This window comes from Lissotriton vulgaris, chromosome 10 (genome assembly GCF_964263255.1).
Source record: "Lissotriton vulgaris chromosome 10, aLisVul1.2, whole genome shotgun sequence".
Classification (NCBI taxonomy): Eukaryota; Metazoa; Chordata; class Amphibia; order Caudata; family Salamandridae; genus Lissotriton; species Lissotriton vulgaris.
In genome coordinates, this window is record NC_141698.1 from 100,311,605 (window position 1) to 100,332,491 (window position 20,887).

Consider the following 20,887-nt stretch of genomic DNA (forward strand, 5'->3'; position numbering starts at 1 on the left):
TGGTGGAAACTACTGTTTCTGCCGTGGCCAAATTTTTATGACGGCCCTAGGGAGGAAGTGCTGTCGGAGAAATGGCTACATGTTATCCAGCCTTATTTAGATGAAGTCATTTTGTTTACTGCTTCTTACCACCAGGTAAAACCTGGCGGTAAGGTACAGTAAAAACATTATAGTGTTCCCCCGCCAAGGTGAGGAGGATTATATTTTTTATTTACAAATCAAAAATTCCATTTTGGGACTTTCAGCCAGATTCATCATTGTAAAATTGGCTCGCAAAGGGCCAGATTCTGAGAATCTGGCCCTTTGCGAGCACAATTTTTGCATTTGGGATACATCATCCCAAATGCAAAAATCGCAAGTTGCGAAATCGCTAAATTGCAAGGAATTGCATTTAAGGAATCTCTATTTGAGATTCCTGAAATGCAATTCATGAACCATTTTTGAATTGCGAAATCGCTATTTTTGCCCGCTATTTACCGCGAAGTCTGACTTCGTGGTAAATAGCGAAAACTTTGAAAATGTGTGTGCGCAACATCAGTCTACATTTACATTTCAGGGGTGCTACAGGGTGTCTTTTGGACACCCCGTGCTCCCTTGAAATCGCAAATAAGGAAGCTGTAGAAATCGCAAATAATATTGCGATTTCTACATGAATCCCATTTTGCGAGTCATTAATAGCGATTCCTTAATAACCGCTATTAGGGACTCGCAAATCGGGACATTGATGAATCTGGTTGTATCTTCTTGTAAAGAAATAACATAGGCTCTTTGCAGTCTGACGCCTGGGGATTTTCTAAGGTAAGGAATCTAACCCTAACTACTGTTTCTTACAGATATATCGTTACCGAAGGTAAATAACTTGTGCTACAGGGCTGCTTCCTCCTGGTGAAGCCCTCTAGCAAAGAGTAAAATGCATTGACATGTGACTGCAGCTCCCGCCAATGCTTCTATAACGGACTTCTTGGCAGTCATTTGTAAATTAGGCAGTGGTCCCTCCACCATTGGTACAGGGTAAGTTACTCTATCCCCATGGTGGAAAGGTGGGCCATCTGCTTACATATAAATCACCTCCGAAGTGTCAGTTAGTGAGTATCAGAGTGTCAGAGTGAGTGAGAATGAGTGTGACTGCAAGTGAGTCAGAGCGGGTGAATGAGAATGAATAAGAATGAATTTGGGCGAGTGTGAGTAAAAGTGACAGTGAGTAACAATGAGTATGAATGAATCTAAAGCAGTTGAAAATAAGTGATAAGGAATGAGAAGGAGAATGAATGAGTGTACAAGAGTGAGAAAGTATGAGTGAGTGTGAATGAATGAGTAAGAATGAATGAGCCAGCCTGTGTCAGCATATGTAAGAGTGACAATGTGAGAGACTGTGAAAGTGAATGTAAGTATTAGTGAGTCCTAGGACAAATGAGAGTGAGTAAGCATGAAAGAGTAAGAGTGCAAGATAGTGAGTATGGTGTGAATATTTTCTGTTGGCCCTGGCATGCTGAGGGTAACTATTGCCATATAATGGGTACCCCTGGAAAAACACTGGTACTTTCATACAGAGACAATTTTTACATATAGGGTCTCTGTGGTAAAATACTGCCATACTTGAAGAAGTTATTTGCAATGGCAACAGCTATGGCAAATTCTTGGCTAGAGCTCTCTTAAGATGCCTTTTGGAATAAGAGAGTTAAACCATGGCATATGGGAGTGTGACAACCATAACAAAACACGGCCCCCTATATATTAGATGTAATTTTCACATAAGATGCACCCATGGTATATGGGCAGCATTATTTGCAAAATTCAAACTCTGGCAAAATGTATGTACTTTTTATCATGATGGGCACAGATGGCACACTGGAGTTAAGTTTTGAGAAATGTGGGCACCCATGGCACATTTTGAAAACCATGAGATCAACTTCTGGTGAGCATAAGGTTTCATTGGCTTGGTACATCATAAAAAGACCTGGCTATATAGTCAATTCAAAAACCACTTTATTCGATTTAGTTAAAAATCATAAAAGCATACTACAATCAAATGGGCAAATTGATATCATAAAAATTACAAACACAGTTATCATTTATATACACAGTTTATAAACAGTTTAAAAGCAGCTAAAAGAGAGAAGGTAATTATTAGCCAACATTACAGATACAAAGAACACATTTCATCTTCCAAAGAGTACCCCCATATTACATTTTCATTCGCCTCCTCCTAAACCTAACTGCAGCAACGAGATAGTTAGCCACGCTAAACATGACCAAAGGTGAGTCCAGCAGTTGGAGATACAGGAGGGCTGGTTTTGCCTGAAGAAAAGCTTTATCCTTCAATAGGGGTACCAGGAACTTCTGTCTGGGACTGTTATAAAAATGGCAAAACAGCATTAGGTGCATGTTGTCCTGCAGTGAAAAATTGTCACATTTACACACAGGTGCATCCTCCTGTTTATACCAACCCTGGCTATCACACAGAACCATATAAATCTGGTTGAACCGGAATTTTACTAAAAGCCACCTATGCAAAGGGATATTCACTGTAGCAAGGTACGGTTGAATATCAGAGCAAGTAATAGTCATGTAATGAGCTCTAACCGTGGGCTTAATAAGTTGCTGGTCCTCTCTCTCCAGGGTCTTCAATTTGGAGAAATTGAGCTTGACCCAATCTAAGTCAACCTGGCTATATAACGAGTGCCCTTTCAGAGCCTATGTCTTTTTAACACATTTATTCAAAAATGGTCCTTTTAAATGCACTATTTAACCCCATTTCTTAAAAAAAAATGTTCTGAGGGTAAGAACCCACTACCCTGAGCCCTCCTAGATGAGGTCTGCTTCATTCGTTTACAACAATTCTTAGCAACTCTTATGCCCCACCATGTGCTAAGATCATGCAAGCACCCTTATTAGATAGTATCTACAATGGACATTTATGTTTGGTATTTCATAATCATCATGCGTTATTCTTCAGGATTAAGGTCAAGTGAAATCACTTCCTGAGGAACATTCAGGATCAAAAGCCATTTGATGCAATTTCCTGTGATGTCATTAAGGCCAAAGGCTATCTGATGTCTCTTCAGGTACCCCTGGCATTTTGGTGAATTGATGTCTATACACAAGGGCAAGAATAAATCCATTTCATGGTGTGAAGGGGGTTGTAACATCTGCGAATTCTGTGCGGGTGTAGGGTAAGTGGTTTGTCCTCAGTGAAAAATGTTTTCCGCATGGATAGGAAAAAATAAAAAATTAAAACCTATATAACTATACATCATCAGTGGCTTTCCTGTGTGTGGAATTGCTCTGTGTGCACAATTCCTCCTTGAAAAAATGCCTAGGCCAGAAAATGTCATATAATAATAATAATAATAATAATAATAATAAAATGTATAAAGCGCCTGGTTACACTTGGAACAGTGTGTCCCCGTGCTATGGATACAGACCAAGAAAAGCTAAAATACTGTCCAACAGGGAGCACAAAAGAGGGCCGATGTGGAGTTGGACCTATCTACTTGGGAAATAGGTGAGTCTTCAATTTCTGATGAAACCTCACCTCAGATGGTTCCATACGGAGCTTGATCGGAAGTTCATTCCACTGTTTATAGGCCAGGTATCGAAAAGAGCGACCGCCCATCCGTGCTTTATAAATGCGCGGAACCTGGAAGAGCATACTACCTAGGGATCTCAGTAGCCACTTAGAACGATACATGGTCAGCAAATTTTGTAAATAGATAGGTCCCTTGCCCTGTGCGATGCGCTGAGCCATGCACATCGTTTTGAACACAATACGTTACCGAATGGGAAGCCAGTGCAAGGTAGCTAGGGCATGGCTCCCCGATGACTTCCGGTGAAGATTCAATGCCAACCTGACGGCCGCATTCTGCACGCACTGGAGTTGATGCAGACCCTTCTTACTCAAACCGATATACAGTGAGTTCCTATAGTCCAGGTGGGAGGTGACAAGGGTATGAATTAACGTTTTCCTACCAATAGCGGGGAGTAGGTCCAAGGTTTTACGCAGACTTTTTAGAATGCCATAGCACTTGCCTGCAACCTCTCTGATATGGTGTTCAAAGGACAGATTGACGTCCAATTGTACTCCCAGGTTTTTCACCTGCTCAGAGTGGTTGGAGGTGGGCCCTAATTCGGGCGGCCACCACGCTGGAGACCAGATTGACAGCATTTTCCCCATCACTAGAAGCTCGGTTTTGCTCCCATTGAGGCGTAGGTAGTTGTTATTCATCCAGCCTGCCAGTTCCCCTAGACAGGCAGAGAAATTAGCTGCTGCCTCTTCCGATGGTTGGGATAGGGTAACCACTAACTGTGTGTCGTCAGTGTAGGACACTATCTCCACCCCGTAGGCTTCCACTATCTTGGCCAGGGGTTCCATATAGAGATTGAATAAAGTAGGGCTCAGAATAGAGTCCTGAGGAACCCCTTGCTTTAAGGATCGTACCTCAGATTTAAAGGGGGGACAGTGGACTTGGAACCTTCTATCCGCAAGGAACGAACACAGCCACTGATGAGCCGGCCCTACAATGTCCGCCTCCCTAAGGCGGGCAAGTAGTAGAGGGTGCGAGACGGTATTGAATGCTGCACTAAGGTCTAGCAGCAGCAGAGCGGCCGTCCGCCCTCCATCTACTTTCCTCCGAAGCAGTTCTGTGGAAAAAAGTAGAGCCGATTCCGTGGAGTGGTTGGCTCTAAAGCCAGACTGTGAGGGGTGGAGAAGTTGGCATTCCTCCATGTATTTACTTATCTGGGCATTAACAATTTTCTCCACCACTTTAGCACAGAAAGGTAAGAGCCAAATAGGGCAAAAATTGTCTAGATGGGACAGGTTGAGATTGGCCTTCTTTTTAATCGGGATTACCTGAGCTGTTTTCCAATCAGGGGGCACATAGTTTGCCTGAAAGGATAGTTCAGCCAAACGTCCTATATGAATTATAAGGAGCTCCAACTGGTTCCTGAAGATCTTAGGTTGAGCCGCATCCATTGGGGAGCCTGACTGGATACTAAGAGCTATCTTCATCAGTTCCGGTTGGTCGGGGACTACAAATTGGTCTCCTGATCTCCCCTTAGCCTCGTTTCTCCAGCTCGTACAGTATGTATCTCATCAGCTCCCGTTGGGAAGGACCGATATATGGTCTCGACCTTCTACACAAAGTAGTCCGCAAGCGCCTTGTAGACCTCCTTGGAATACGTATCCGGAGCGCGAGTTCTCTTAAGTGAAGTAAGCTCCTTGTATATGGAGAAGAGTTCCTTGGAGGAATTCTCTGCTAGCTCAATTTTTTTATTTAGGAATTCTCTTTTAGTTCTCCTTATCCGGCCATGGTACTCTTTCAAGCTGTTCTTATATTCCGGCTTGGCCATCCCTTTATATTTTTTGCCCACGCGTGTTCTAAACCTTTGCATATGGACTTGGTTACTCTTAAATCAGCATTAAACCACAGCGCCGTCATAGTGCATCTCATCGGGGCACTGTTCGTCCATGGCGCAACCCTATCTAGGGCCCTGGTCAACCAGTCCTCATATTCCTTCCAAGCTTCATCTAGGTCCTCTCTCAGCGGGGGATAACTTTGCCTCAAGGCATGCTCCAAGGCTGCCTGATTGAGTTTCCCCCATTGCCTACGTTTGTGCGCCACTGGTCTAACTTGCACGGGACTTTTAGGCAAGCCTGGTATAGTGAACTGAATCAGGTAATGATCTGACCATGGTACCCTGATTGGGGGCTGAACCTTCACATCATCCCAATTAGCAAAAATAGGATCGAGAAGGTGGCCCTCCTGGTGGGTAGGCATCAGAGATTGGAGTTTCAACATAAATGACTCCAATGTAGCAATCACCCCTTGTGCTTCCTTGTTACCCTCCTCCTCCAAGTGCAAGTTAAGGTCCCCTAAGATTAGGAGCCTGTTATAATGTAGAGCAGGTTGAGCCACCACCTCCATCAAGCTATGTACGAATTGCGATACCCCCCCCGGTGGACGATAAATCAGATAACCATTTATAGTCAGGTTAGGCGAGGTTTTAATTGAAAAGAAGCCTGCTTCGCTATTATTGATGCACACTGCTTCCAGGGTGCATATCAATCAATCAATCAATCAGTGACACTTATATAGCGCGCTACATACCCGTAGGGTCTCAAGGCGCTTCGGGGGGGGGGGGGGGGTGCCGCTACTGCTCGAACAGCCAGGTCTTCAGCTTCTTCCTGAAGGAGAGGTGGTCTTGGGTCAGGCGCAGGTCGGTCGGGAGGGAGTTCCAGGTCTTGGCGGCCAGGTAGGAGAAGGACCTTCCTCCTGTAGTCGCTCTTCGGATGCGGGGGACGGCGGCGAGGGCGTGGTTGGCTGATCGGAGGTGGCGTTTGGGAGCGTAGAAGTTGATCCGGCTGTTGAGGTAGCTCGGGCCTTGGTCGTGTAGGGCTTTGTGTGCGTGGGTGAGGAGGCGGAAGGTGATTCTTTTGTTGACGGGGAGCCAGTGAAGGTCTCTCAGATGTGCGGTGATGTGGCTGGTTCGTGGGATGTCGAGGATGAGTCTGGCTGAGGCGTTCTGGATCCGCTGGAGTATCTTCTGGAGCTTGGCGGTGGTACCGGCGTAGAGGGCGTTGCCGTAGTCCAGTCGGCTGGTGACGAGGGCCTGGGTGACGGTCTTCCTGGTCTCGGTGGGGATCCACCGGAAGATCTTCCGTAGCATGCGTAGGATGTTGAAGCACGCCGAGGAGACGTTGTTGACTTGCCTGGTCATGGAGAGGGAGGAGTCCAGGATGAAGCCCAGGTTGCGTGCATGGTCTGTCGGTTTGGGTGCGGTGCCCAGGGCGGGAGGCCACCAGGAGTCGTCCCAGGCGGAGGGTGAAGAGCCCAGGATGAGGACCTCCGTCTTGTCAGAGTTCAGTTTCAGGCGGCTGGTCGTCATCCACTCGGCTACCTCTTTCATCCCTTCGTGCAGGTTGGCTCTGGCGGAGGCGGGGTCGTTGGTCAGGGAGAGGAGCAGCTGGGTGTCGTCGGCGTAGGAGATTATGCTGAGGTTGTGTTTGCGTACGATGGCCGCGAGGGGGCTCATGTAGACGTTGAAGAGGGTTGGGCTCAGAGATGATCCTTGAGGGACGCCGCAGATGACTTCGGAGGCCTCTGACTTGTACGGTGGTAGGCGGACTCTCTGTGTTCTTCCGTCGAGGAAGGAGATGATCCATTCCAGCGCCTTGTCCTGGATTCCGATGTTGCTGAGGCGCTGTACTAGGGTGCGGTGGCAGACCGTGTCGAATGCCGCGGAGAGGTCTAGGAGGATGAGGGCCGCTGTTTCTCCATTGTCCATCAGGGCTCGGATGTCATCGGTGGCGGCGATGAGGGCGGTCTCGGTGCTGTGATTGGCTCGGAAGCCGGACTGTGAAGGGTCGAGGGATCCGTTCGTCTCGAGGAAGGCGGCCATCTGCTTGTTGACGGTCTTCTCGATGACTTTGGCTGGAAACGGGAGGAGCGAGATGGGGCGGTAGTTCTTGAATTCGGTGGGGTCCGCTGTTGGTTTCTTGAGTAGAGCACTGAGTTCGGCGTGTTTCCAGCTCTCAGGGAAGGTGGTGGTGTCGAAGGATGTGTTGATGATGTCTCGCAGGTGGGGTGCGATGACAGCGTCGGCCTTGTTGAAGACGTGGTGAGGGCAGGGGTCGGTCGGTGATCCGGAGTGGATGGAGTTCATCGTGCGGATGGTGTCTTCGGTGCTGATTGGGGTCCAGGCGTGGAGGGTGGTGGTGGGGGGTGGTTGTTCGGTCATGGTGTGCGTTGGTTGGTTGTTGAAGCCTCCAGTTTATGCACCAGGGCAACCCCCCCCCCACGTTGAGTACCACGATCTAGCCTCAGCATACTGTATTCATGGGGGAGTGCTTCCAGGATATCCGGCGCAGACTCCCCATCCAACCAGGTCTCCGTTAAGAAGAGAACATCTGGCTGGTGATCGATTAAAAGATCAAAAATTTCGAGTCTATGTTTCTTTAGGGAGCGACAGTTCATCTGTATCAGGGTTAATGTCTCACCGTCACTCTCATGCCCCAGAGCTTCCATTGGATTATATAGGCAGACCTTGCAACTATGGGGCATAGATTCAGCCCGCAATCCCTGCTTACAGGCCGCCTCCATGGGCGGACACATAAGTTCCATCTGTTCTTTATAGTACTTTAGTCTTATGGGGGCTTCAGAGGGTTTTTGGGCAGGGGTTCGGGCCCCTAGCCCCATCTGGCCATGGACGGGCGCAGACTTTTTGAGGAGAATGGCTGAAAACCAGCGACCAGCCCAGCTTTTCAGATATAGTCCTTAAAATATTTATTAGTTGCAAAAATATAAAAGTAGATTCCAGGGGAATTGTGAATCTTCATCCATGTTTTTATCATTTTTGTCTGAATTCTGGTCATGTATTGATGCTTCGCATGAACTGTGTAATTTTTTTTAACAAAGACCTCCATCTCTTGCATCTGACATGGTACATTGTATTTTGTAATGTAAATATGTGTATATAAAAAAATGCATGTTTTTGGGAAGATAATGAACAAACTGTACAAAGTGCCTGCCCCATAACGCTACCCGAACTACATACACTAATTACTCACTCTACAATTCCCTGTGCACATATTATCATTTTTAGGCACCGAGAGGTTAAGCAATATACAAAGAACTACACCTGAATTCAAACTCACACCCGCTGGTTCTAACGGCTTCAGGTTAGCCACTAGCCCGCCTCCTCAAAGTAAGACATGTTTGAATTACACATCACATTTTGATTTAAGAGCTAGACACTAAACCATTTTATATTGAAGCAAAATTATTCGCGCAATAGGGCACACCCAGGTAGTGATTGAACGGAACAAAGTTAAATAAGATCCGTAAAAATGGGGGGTGCGATTCACTAAATTGTTTATTAGATAGTATGTTTTCCATGGGATTATTTAGTGGAACGTTACAAGAAACATACATATTGTAGTTTTTGGTGGGTGATAAAGCTCTGCCATTTTGGTCCCACTGGCAGGCTTTCTAGTGAAGGACTGGATTATGGGAAGAAAAAGGAGCATCGAACAAATGATAGCAGATTGTAGTAACAATATTATTCATTTGTTGGTGGCATCCTACTAATTTTACGAATTGCGGTGTTTCTAAGGGGATTTTAATCTATGAAAATTTATGCTCCTCTGCTGTGATGTGATGGGCCATATTTGAGAGAAATTGACATTCTCTCTATTTTACTTGTATATATATTTTTATCTATTTTATGTACACTGCATGTATGCACTGCTGCTTCTTTTATGATTTTAACTAATTGAAATAAAGAGTTTTGACTGACTGACATTCTCTCAAGATTTGGTCTTTGAAATTTTGGAAGGTGTTCCAGAAGCTGAAATGAGGACACATTTTCTATAAATTCACAAATATCTTCCTTTGCCATGAAAGTAAAAAGCCTGACATGCTGAGTGAAATGTATTCCTAGAGCAGCGGCTCTGTCAGGTGGCTCCTTTAGAAGTCGCCTCCCTTTCTTTATCAAATTTTTGATGGTGGAGAACTTCTCATCCCACTCCCCAGACTCCCTCGAAGAACAAGTTTGCTTACCTCGTGACTCACTTGCTATTAAATTGAAGATCAGCAGGAATATGATTGTTTCCACTATTGCATTTCTACCCTGGGAAATTAAATGTGCCAAATGTATGCCCTCCTCTCTCATTTACTCCAGGCTATACAGATGGAAGTCTTTGCTCACCGTCCCAAACGTACATTTCTTTTAAGACGCTCTTCGACTTCACCCGCCCAAAGTATTTCTGCTGCGTTGAGATCACTGACACAGAGAACCTGCTTTGACACCTTCCAAGATAAAATGCTTTAGTTTTCAGCTCCTAAATCTATGTTCCTCCTGAACCTGAAGTAGATTTGCAGCTTTTTAGGATTTTTTTCTTTGTGGAGTGCTCCAACTACCAAAAATCCACTCAAGTGGACCTTCCACCAAATGAAAAATCCAATTGACTAATTGGATAAAAAAAAACTTGCTTTCCAATAAATCAGAGGATGTTCTCTTCCATTTTTAACATTGCAAAATTACCTAGAACCTCATTCTAAGATCCAGTTCAGCGGATAAACCGTCCTTGTGGCGGAGGTAGTGCCTTTACGATATTTGCAGCAGACCGGCTTCCAAATGGAAAGTTCCCATCCATTGCGCCAAGCACTTTGTTGATCAAAAAAAAACATGAAAAACACATGTTGACAGGTCCACCATGCCTGAGAAGCATCTCAAATGCAATCATATGTTATTTCGGAAGATTGTCCATTTCAAGTACCCATAAAACATATTTCTGGGACAATTGGAAGTTTTCTCCCAGTCAGGGCCGGACTGGCCAAACCGGTCACCAGGCTTTTCCCTGGGAGGCTGGAAGGGTGGGGGCCTGTTTTGCTACTTGGGACCGGCTTTGCAACACTGCTGCAATATTGCCCCCTGTAACAAAAACAGCAAGCAGGTGTTTCCAGCCTCCTGGGGCCAGGCAGTCCTTCCCCAGGGGATGTCTGAGAAAATTGCCAGGGCTACTTTGGGTTCCCAGGCCTGCCCTGTTCCCAGTCCTTAAGGGACATTTTTTTAATATTCTAGCTGGGACCAAAATTATTTAAATGGGTTACGGAAGTCCCGGGCAAAAGGAATTCTTCTGGAAATGGCGCCGGGCGAGCACCCCTTAAATGTACTACTCGTCTAATACCATTTCCATCATTATGGGCCAGATGTAGGTCGGCAAATACCGGCCGGTAACGGTCGATTTCGGCCGTTACCGACTGGTATTTGCTAATGGAGATGTAGGGGCCTTAAAATATACAGAATCGGTATATTTACCGATTCGGTAAATTTACAGATTCTGTAAAATACCGAATCAGTAAATTTGCCGAATCGGTAAATACAGATGTAGATGGCACTGGAAACAGTGACACAGGCCATTACCGATTCGTTATTTACCATGTAATACTATTACATGGTAAATAACGAATTCCAGTGTACATGCACATCTGTGCATGTACATCTGTGCCATGTGGCACACAGACATGCCCTAAGGGCATGTATGTGTTTCACATGGCACACAAGCCAGTAACAGGGGTGCAAAAGGGTGTCAAAGTGACACCCTGTCCCCCTTGTAAAATCGGGAATTTTACCGATTCGGTAATTACCGAATCGGTATTTGCTATTGAATCCTATGTGCTTCAAGGACCATAGGAATCAAAGGCAAGTACCGATTCGGTAATTACCGAATCGGTAATTGCCGAATCTTACCGATTCTGTATTTTTACCAAATTTTTTACCTACATAGCAATTACCGAATAGTAAATACTGAATCGGTAAAATTCGGTATTTACCATTCAGTAATTTGCTATTACCTACATCTAGGCCTAAGTCCTTTGAAGGGGTCCCATGTAGTGGAACTGGTAGGAACTGTGTCACGAGATACACCCCAAACCAATACTCTCTAAATACAGGGACTTACATACAGTTGGCACATGAGATTTCTGCTACTTTGGATGACGTTCATTTACCACCACCCTTTAATTAGGACCTTACTCCTGCCTTTAATAGGAGTAGCTTTATGTGCTTCTAGGCAGCACAATGCACATGAATATCCACAATTTTGCAAGTTTGTGATTATTTGCAGCATTTAGCAAGGTCACAGTTCCTATGATGTCCCCGATTCCCACAACTAAACATTAAAATACGAAGAGGAAAAATCAAAATATACCGGTGGATTAATCACTGGTTTAAGTGCACTTCACCTCTTTGAAAATTCCACTAGTCGTGATTTTGGGAAGCAGGTGGTGGAATTTTGGAAATGCACCTTTTTTTGATTCACCAGAGCAACCTTTGTGCATTGGGACTTGTGATGTCAAAGTAGAAGAACCCAGGGGAGAGAAAGTGATGACGATAAACATGATAAATGATAAAATTGATGACGATAAACATAAACATCAATAAACATGGAACACGTTAACTCAGGTTTATTTAATGGTAAAGGTTTTGTGTGCCCCTTCCTGCTATTGTCACCCTTGACAGTGACAACATATGTTGTCATTAGTGAGCTGCAATGTAGACAGAGTGATGCCAAGTGATGGTACATTGCACTGGGATGCAATGTTTGCCCAATGACGTGGGAGACCACTTCAACCATCCCAGGCTTTTTAGTAAATGGTCATTTGCCTTCTGGCACTAGTAGCTGTGATTGTCATACTGGTAGCCTGCACCCACAAAGCACTGTTAGAGGCTGTGGGGCCAGGAGCTACTGCACACATCCTTTCTCCCTGCCAGGGTGGCTCTGCCTACAGCACACATGTGCTGAACATTTAGCACTGCATGGCAGGAAAGGAGAGGGAGAACTTCCCCTTCCATGTCCCAACAGAACAAATGTCTCCCAACCTCCACTCCTTCAAGGAAGAACTTTATCCAAGACTTCCACTTCCCTCAACTAGCTGCACTCCTCCTCCATCTTTCCGCTCTTTGACGCTGCGGGCCTCATTTACAGCATTTTGGTGTAGGGAGTGCAGCAGGGCACCTTGCTAGGCTGTCCTACACCAAAGTGAAAGGGAAGGAATGCACCGTATTTAAGCAAAACAGGCTCCTGTCTTTTCTGCCTGCGCTGGTTCCGTTTCGGGAGCCTAGTGTCAACGTAGGCCAAGGGTGCCTCCATTGCGGCAGGATTGTTTTTGTGCAGGCAGAGGCACCTTCCACCACAAAAACAATCCTAAAAGACATTTTCCTCTTTCCATGTGTGCTGCAGAATGCAAGAGGAAAAACGGAGGAAAAAGAAACATATTTCTCCTGTTATGCCTCCCCTCAGTAGGCGTACAGATTTGATGTTTCTCCGGATTTACATCACTTTGTAAACCTAGGGCAGTGTCAAATTCCATGCGTGCTGTGTAGGAAAACCCACTGCAACGCCCATGGAACATCTCCTGGGAGCAGAGTAAGGTGATGCAGAGATTTGCACACAGCTTTCCGCATTTGATTTACGGAGACCACGTTTGTTTGATAGCAGAGGCGTTGTGAGAACTACCAAGCGACTGAAATATTGACTGCTGCCATTCACAACGCCATCTTCGGCTGAGGATTACTCACTACGAAAACCTTCTTCACTGATATCGTCATCATAGATGAACTAACTCTGCCCAATCAAGAATAAAGATTGGTTTTAAAATTATTTCCAAATAGAGATCGGATACACCTATCGATTACTAAATACTGTTCTCAAACTACAAGGGATTACAGTCAACTCTTTGTCCTGAAGATGGTCTGACGGTTTTATATCCTTGACAGACCGAAACGTCGACTTATGCATCTTACTCTCCAGAACATTGATTGTTTTAATTTTATAGTGAAGATGTTATTCATAGTTTTGTAAATAGGTGATTTTGATGATACCTTGCAAACTATGTAATGTTGCTTTTTAATTTATCCCTGAAAAACTTTTTTACAAATATAAAACTTTGTGAATACTATACCTGCCCCGTGTATGATATTTCTCGAACTGTTACATTTACTGTTGTGATCCATTCAGCTGTCCACTACTACAAGAATGTGATTCTTAAAACTTTATTGTCCAAACAATTACAACAAAGTACCACGAAACAAAATCCCTTGTAGGCCATTTGTTTTACATGAGATTTGCACTGCGACGCCCTACTCATGATTTATGAGGCCACTCAAAGTCACTTTGCATAGCTTCATAAATCCTTATGAAAGCCCTGCGTCAGGCGTGCGCCACTTTTGACGTGGTGCAAAAGTGATGCAGGGCTCCCATAGATAAGCCCCTCCATCTGATAACTTTAGCGCAAATATTTGACCTCATGTAAAAGTTGTCCCAAGTATTTGAATCACATGACCTTTTATACCAAGCGTTGGCAAAGTTTACGTGAGACTTATACTTTGAGTCTTGACTAAAATAGTTTTTTTAAACTTGAAGAGTGAAAAAAAATGACAAAATGTTTGAGTACTGAATACAATTAGGTGTGAGCATGACTCACGTAATTCCATGTAGCATTATCGTCTGGAATTACCTCTTAATTTCATGAGATTAAGCGTGAAGAGTCATTCTGCGTTTAGCCTTATTTCCTAGTGAAAAAAGGCCCACGTGCACCCAAAGTGGACACAAGGATGCATTTTGATGTTAAGAAATTTCGCTAAATGCAGCAGAACATGATTACTGAGTGCAAGTGGCTGCTTGTACTCGCTAAATGTGCTTTTGGTGTAGAATTTTCCCCAATTTACTTCCGGCATCTAGCTCTATTTTCTTTGGGCAAAATGAACCCTGGCATCCAAAATGGACACGGGAATGCATAGAAATAGCAGTAAATGCGGCAGAACGCAATTACGCTCACTAAATGTTCTCTTGTTGTAGGACTTTTTTCTCCAAATTACGTGAGAAGGAATAAGTGCATTAGCGGTAATTCAGCGTCAAGGAGTAACGCGGAATTGCCAAAAATAATCCTATTACTCCTGCGTAATTGAAATTCCACCCAGGCATAACTTCAATGTGTCTGTGATGACAAATGTAATTTGTCTTGATTCAGTATACATTTCAAATGCAAACACTCCATAGGTGGCAGAATAATACGCCAAGGCAAACCAAGGAGATGATGGACGGAGCGCTGAAACTTTTCAGACACTCACCCCCAGGCACAGATCTGGGTTGAATCCATCATCGTTCTTTATCGCCCTTCACCACCCCAGTTCAGACACAGCTATATGCAAATCAGTCTTGACCCTGTGCCTCATGGGAACAGTCCAGCCCGAACTGCCAAGCCAGGTCTTCCCTGGACAGGAAACAAGCCTCCTGGGGCCGGTTTCATGCTAACAGCCCTCATCAGATAGGCTAGCTTGAATCCATTGGCAAAGTGAGCAAGGGACCCACGTCTGGGCATACCCTGCCAATGTATGCCAGACAACTAATTGCATATGAGGTGAGAGAGAAATACTCATTTGGGCGGAGCCAAAAACCTCTCTGTACAAATTAAAGAATTTGTAATAATAGGTCTGGCAGACAGCTGTGCTGAAGAGCCAGACCTAAAAAAAACAGTCTGTGCATTTGTACCATTAACTTGGGTAACAGCAAACATCTGTTTTTTAGCGCCAAGACACCCCAGGTAGTGTATGTCTGCTATTAATCCATCTAGCATAACACAACCTAACCTCACTCATGACACAGTGTGTTGCACAGACACACTCTGTACCCGGGCACAAGTCTAAAAAAGAAGTGGGGGGCGCTGTCACCGGAAGTGACGTCACGGCAGGAAGTGACGCCACGGAAGGTGCCGAGCTCCTCGTCCCAGATAGGCCAAAGAGTGAAGTCCAGCTGTTTGGCAGGGGGGAAGGCGACCCCCGGTAAAATAAGTAGGGGGACGCCGTCCAGCCGCGTGGTACCCCGACTCGAGCCCTGCTCTGTAAATAGCACAGGCGCCTTGTGCAGTCTGGCAGCTTGCCACTGTTTTCACTCCACGGGACATAATTTTTATATTTACCATAACCATTCCAAACAGCAGTTTAAAATAAGCTTGTGTTCGCACTTACCGAAAGACACTGAAACAACGCAGAGGGATAAACAAAACAAAAAAACTATTAGCATGCAATGTTCTGTCGGCGTCCTCCTGCTGCCGCAACAGTTTAAATAATGGTACCCCAGGTGCGCCATTTATGAGGAAAACATAAATTGTTGTACAAAAAACGGTCGCGAGGTGCAAGGTGAACAAATGAAAGAAAAATGGGGGCGATATAAACACTCGGTCCTAGATGAGATGATTAAACGGAACCCAGGAGAGACGTGACTAGGTACTCTCAGCAAGGCGGAAAGAAATCTTAATTAGACATTAATGACTACGGGAGCCATTAACGCGCGCGGTGATGCCCGAGCGGCGCGCGCGTTCAGAGGCATCCAGACGTTCCACCGAGTTTACTGACTGTGGTGATTTCCAAGTTGTTTCTCTCCCTAATTTTGCTCTTCTGAGCCTGCAGTATTTACTTTAGCCTTATTTATTAATTAGGCTCACATTACAAACTTGGTTCTACAGTATGTGCATATATGGTAATTGCGCATATGCTTGGCTTTAAGTGGGCCGGGTCTCACTGGTGCTGAGCACCGGCAGTTTTTTTTTAAAGAGGCCTCGAAACGGGTCTCTATTGGGCTCTCTGTTTTGCGCACAGGTGGTCCGTTTTTGCAGGACTGCAGTGACAGCAGGCACATCGAGGTGCCCACACTGCTCACTTCTCACTAGTGGAGAAGTTATGGCATGAGGTCATGTCAAGGGGGGCGTTGAAGGGGAAGGGAAATTCTTTAAAGAGACTCATTTTCTCTCCGGATTTCCCTTCTGTTTTTGAAACTCAGGAGCAGCAACATTGTTGTGGTGTCACCAGGGATTTAAGTGGAAGCTTTTCCAGTATTATATACAAGCCATAGTTGCTGCTTGTTTATCTTATGCAACTAACAGCCATTGACAAAGCCAATAGGTATGATCAGTGCTTTAAATGGGCCTATACTGTCCGGTATGGAGTACTTGCACCTTTTTATTTTGGGAGGGAGAGTACCAGCACATCTCAAGAGTGACATAATACTTTTGATTGGAGAGTACCGGCACTTCTCAGAAATTAGCAGGTACTCTGGTACAGAGTGCCTGCACTTCTATTTTTCCATTTCAAGCACTCGGTATGATGTTACTTGTTGTTTCATATATCTGGATACAATGACAGAAACAGCAAAATACAAGTCGGGCAGCACACTATGCTAGTGTTTTTAAGCCAAGCCCTTAATTTCATTGGCCACGCCCTTTTTAGAGAACACGCAGTTTTTTCAGCCCACTTAAAGCTCTGCGCATATGCTATTTGCCCCCCTGGAAATGCCATACGCCCTCTCTTTGGTCATAGATTTTTGACTCGTAAAATCTGGTGAGAATCTTGTCGATGAACAGCACGAAAATGTGATTTACGGTCCCTGGAATGTCAGGCAAGGTCAGTGGCACAATCAGTGCTGTGTCCCACTACTAGCCAGTGCAGTACCTGTCCTGGGTATGTGGTGTACCTTTATACAGGGCACTCACAGGTATGACACCTAAACCAATAAAGTAAGCACCCCATTCTCACATGTGTAGGAAAGGCGTGCACACTTTCCCTATGCGGGACAGTGGGAAAGTGCCCAGAGTCCTAAGGCCATGAAAAGAGAGTCAGCAAAAAGCATGAAGACAAAAAGCAAAAGGTTTTAGGGAAATACCCATAAGAAGGGCCATGCACCACAGGTAGCCAATGCAAAGTGGTAATTTTGGGATAGTCTACTTTGAAAAAAAGGTACTCAGCATTATCTAATATTCCCCATCCCTCTATTTAGGCAACAAATCATTGACACAATTCACAAAATGTGTGTGATACATTGAGTCTACTTTCTGATAGCACTCATAATCTCCTAACTGTTGGGTGGCTTTCCTGATGTAATCATTCTTTACCCATATCACCACATTGCCCCCTTTGTCCTAGTTTTTAATCACTATATTTGTGTCCTGGCCCAAATTCCTTAGTGCGTGATATTGTGACCAGGTTAGATTATTGGTATAGCCTCTGTAATGCCTCCTCCTCATATGTTTAAGATCCTTTACCATTGATTTATGAAACACCTATATATTGTTACTTGGTAAACAAGATACATTGTGTGATTTGGGTCTGAAAGCACTTCTACTTTGGGCATCTGTTTTAAAATATATTCAACAAAAGGAGGGACTAAGGGACGTGTTTATGGAGGTCCAGCGTACATACCCCACAAGGACTAGTAAGCAAAATGGGTACAAAGTTCCTCTGTGTTAAAAAGCTGGAGACAGGCAGGAACAAAAGAGCCCCGACAAAGAGCCCCAGTTTGGGTGACCGTCAGGTATTGCAGCGCCGACCTGACGAGGGGCAGGCTCATATGATGAAGCATGACACCTAGCTTGCTGGGTGTGTGAGAGTCCTAGTTCCGACAATGGGAGCTCCCCTTGATTGCACACACGTAGTGGTCCCCACTGACACACTACACTCTGTCCTTCCCCCTGTCTTCAGCCTTTTAACACAGAGGAGCTTCGCACCCGTTTAAAATCCAATTATTTCAATATTGCCACTGTATCCTTCTCGCTATCTACAGTCTCCACTACTGATTCTAAAGTCAGTTGGCCCTAGTCCGGGGCAACTCCTTTCTCATGAGCACCCTCTGGTCCTCTTGACAAGATGCTCAACACTGTGGAGTACCACATTTCACCTCTACCTCTCAATGAAGCTGCACTCTAGCCATCCTTGATGGATGTTATGCTCAGGGTCTTTTCATAAGAGCTCAGTAACCTGAGCTCAATGTTCACACAAAAGGTCTGGGCAGGGTTCCAATATCCAAATCTATTGCTTGGTCTTGTTTGCCTCATGTCCAGACAAGGCAGAGCATGCCCAGCGGGTTAGGATCCCCCTTACATTTGTTCTCAAGCATAACTCCACAGTGGAGCACACAAGTCGATAATCAGCTGCTGATCAATTACTTTATTGTTGCATGGAGGAAGACCAAAGCATTTTGACTTGACACGCGAGTCTTTCGCACCATCTTTTTTCCATCATGTTTTGTTCTTTTTTTAATCAGTACAAAGTCAATGATTGATGAATGCAAATCCCACCTGCTTGGGTATTTATATATACATATTTCCACACACACAAATACACGCACACACACGCGCACACACACACACTCACTTATGAACTGGATGCTTATGTAGAAGTCTCAGACTGCGGGATGTCGAGAAGCCCAGGTCTTTACAGTCTTGGTCTACCTGAGGTAAGGGAGACCACTTCCAGTAACCATGAAGCCACTGACACAGGAAAGTGCCTAACCACATGATGCCTTCCAGAAGGGGGCCTTTTGATTTAGGAAACAGCCAAAGGCAAACCGTCTCCTAGTTGACAGCAAGGTTTCTAGTAACATTAGAAACCCAAGGTGGTCAGGAAGCGGAATTCAAAGGAGTAGGAGACTTGAGATACACAGGAATGCCGGGAGTTGGAACAATATGGCAGAAGGACCAGAAATCCTAAAACTGATCCAGAGTGAGGGAACACACAGACACGGACCAAGAAGTGTTGCGATGCAAGGAGAAACAGATCAGTTGACTTTTATTCCATAAAGACAAGAAACACCTCACAGGAAGACAACTTAGTCATATTGTATTGAGAATCACCTCCACTAATGGTGAGGTGGCCATCTTGGAAAGGGCAGAATAAAGTCCAGAAATCCATGCTAGTGGATTCTGGGAAAGAGAAGGTAAAGCAGTATGAGAACACTGAAGGTTTTTCCATCAGGGCCCCCACAGAGAAGAGTGAGAGTGCAGAAAATTGCACTGTCGGGTCGGCCTCCATGAGGAATGTCTAACCCCCAGGTGCAGCGGCTCTCCCACAGCAACTTGGTCCAAAATGCTCTTGTGAAGCTGCATGTCCCGTTCACCAAGACCAGCTCAGGAGCTGCCATCTGGTATGATACAAGTGTAACATGCACACACACACACACACACTCACACACACACGCACACAACAATCACTGAGTTACGCTTTTGTCTCAAATACGCAAAACCAATGTAATTCATCAGTTATGGATACCAATGTACACAATAAACCACATTACTCATGCCACCTGCCATGTTGGTCTGTTGATAGCTCTTTTGTTCATTTTGTCCCATTGGCAAATAGGTGCTTTGAGTGTGGCATGTGGCATAAGTTACAGTATCTGTTATGTACACTGATAATAATAACGGATAAACTTCAGGGTTTCTTCCTATCTGAGATAGAAACATAGCTCAGTTTTGAACTGTTGTATTTTTCAATGCACTTCATTATTTTTTAAAAGTGTACTTAATTTCCAACCACTGCTGCACATGGACGTGTCTACGTTCAGGCCAAGCACCTAACCCAGTGCAGCAAACCACTCTGGCTGCCCATGATGGTGGTTGGCCAAAGACCCTGTATCCACCCCACTGCCTGTAGCCAACCCCCTATGTGTATGGTCTTTGGGCAGTGTGCACCTAGTATTGGCATCAAGGCAAGGCCCCTTCAGTGTATTCATGGGGGTTGGCCCAAGGGTCTGGCCTATGGCCACAGCTTGCACCCAACCTACTACAGGCAGCCAACTCCCACCGCGCATGGCCTTTGCCCACCCATCAGTCATGCGCAGAGGGGATTTGCCGCAGACAGACACCACAGATTGTTGTTAGTTTTTTTGTATATTTTGAGGGTTTTATAAGGTTTTAAAGTTTGATGACATTTTCCTTTTGGGTTCGATTCATTGGTATGTATATTGTGTAGTTGGTTTTCCTTTACATACTTGTTTTATATCTTTCAATCTTTACAAAGCTATTTTGTTGAACTGCTTTTTGTGATCTTCTTCACTTCTTCAAACCTATGAGGAAGGCTTTGTGGCATTTCTTTAACTGCTAATTCTCTTTCAAGAGACAAGACCCAACTGTTAATTTCTCCTTATGTTACATTTCTTTCAGTGTGTGAAGTCCATCTGCAACATTGGGTAGGGTGTTTCATCTTCAGTTTAAAGTAGATTTGGTGAACTGTTTCCTCCTTCCTTTGATTCTGTAGCTGTTGTTTCACTTCCACTTGAGAATATGCATTCAAGTACAGGATTCGCAGGTGTTTAATCATTCCATTTGTGACAAAACAGTATGGCCAGGGATGTCCATGTTGCAGGACCTGGTTGTACACATTCCATGTTACCTTTTGTCTGTTTGCTTTCTTCTCTTCTGTACAACAGTGCACACTAGTGGGTGGATGAAAGAACAAGCCTCCAGCGATGCCTTGTACCCGTCCGTTTGATGACTATTTCTGTCTGCCACTGTTTTATGAATTTTTGTGTAACTGTGTTAGAAAGATAATCTAT